General features: G+C 36.7%; 1 pseudogene; it reads right to left on the bottom strand.

Annotated features, from left to right (window-relative positions):
• Nucleotides 1–292: 292 nt before the first annotated feature.
• On the bottom strand, nucleotides 293–514 carry LOC113175414 (ATP synthase F(1) complex subunit epsilon, mitochondrial pseudogene; annotated as a pseudogene).
• Between the last annotated feature and the right edge of the window lie 659 nt (nucleotides 515–1173).

Consider the following 1173-nt stretch of genomic DNA (forward strand, 5'->3'; position numbering starts at 1 on the left):
TGGTATATGTTGTAATATTCCCTTTTAGACTCTAATTTTATTTATTTAGGCCTTCTCTTTTTCTTTTAGTTTGTCTAAGGGTTTGTCAATCTTGTTTATCTTTTCAAAAAACCAACTCTTTGTTTCATTGATCCTTTGTGGTATTATTCTCCTCTTTATTTCATTTATTTCTGCTCTGATCTTTTTTTCAAGATTGAACCATATATCAATTTATTGGCATCGTCAATTTATGAACAAGACAGTTTTTTTCATGAAGTGAGATGATTTTAATTTGCCATAGCATGTGCCCACACTTCTTCACCATGAAAATGTAGCATTTAAAGCTTTAGTCAGGGTTAATTATTCCTTTTTTATTTTCACAATTTTTATGCTGCTGCCAGAAGTCTTCTCGGCATTTGCTTTGATTGAATTCTGCCTTCAGTGCTTCCCTCACTGCTTTTGCACAGATCTGAGAGTATCGGATGTAGCTGAGTCCAGCCTGTCACCAGTAGCCACCATGATGTTGTAAGGGCATGCGTGTGGCCCGGGTTCGATCCTCAACACCACATACAAACAAAGATGTTGTGTCTGCCTAAAAATAAATAAATATTAAAAAAAAAAAAGAGGTGGGTGCGTCGGGTCGAATCGCGAAAACGCCACAGTAGCGGCTCAGCCCGGCGGCAGGAAGGTGGACTGCTCTGATCTTTATTAATTCTTCCTTCTACTATCTTAGGATAGATTTAATCTTGTTTTTTAATACATCAATATATAATCACTAGATTATTTATTTGAGATGCCTTTTTTTAATGTAGGTACCTATACTTATAAATTACCCTCTTAGTACTGCTTTCCCCGAACTGTACAGGTTCTCATATCTTGTGTTTCCATTTTCATTTGATGGTAGGAATTTTTAAATTTCCCCACCTCCAATTTATTCTTCATTATCTATTAAATTAGAGAATAAGTCAGAAAATTCTTTCTATAAAAGGGCAAACATTAAATAATCAAGGATTTGTGAGTCATAGAGTCACTGTAGTAAACAATTCAATTCTGCCCTTGTACTACAAAAGTAATTAGAGAGCCAGCAGCAGTGGCACATGCCTGTAATCCCAGCAGCTCGGGAGGCTGAGATAGGAGGATCATGAGTTCAAAGCCAGCCTCAGCAAAAGCAAGGCACTAAGCAACTCAGTGAGA

Source organism: Urocitellus parryii, chromosome X, assembly GCF_045843805.1.
Source record: "Urocitellus parryii isolate mUroPar1 chromosome X, mUroPar1.hap1, whole genome shotgun sequence".
Taxonomy (NCBI): Eukaryota; Metazoa; Chordata; class Mammalia; order Rodentia; family Sciuridae; genus Urocitellus; species Urocitellus parryii.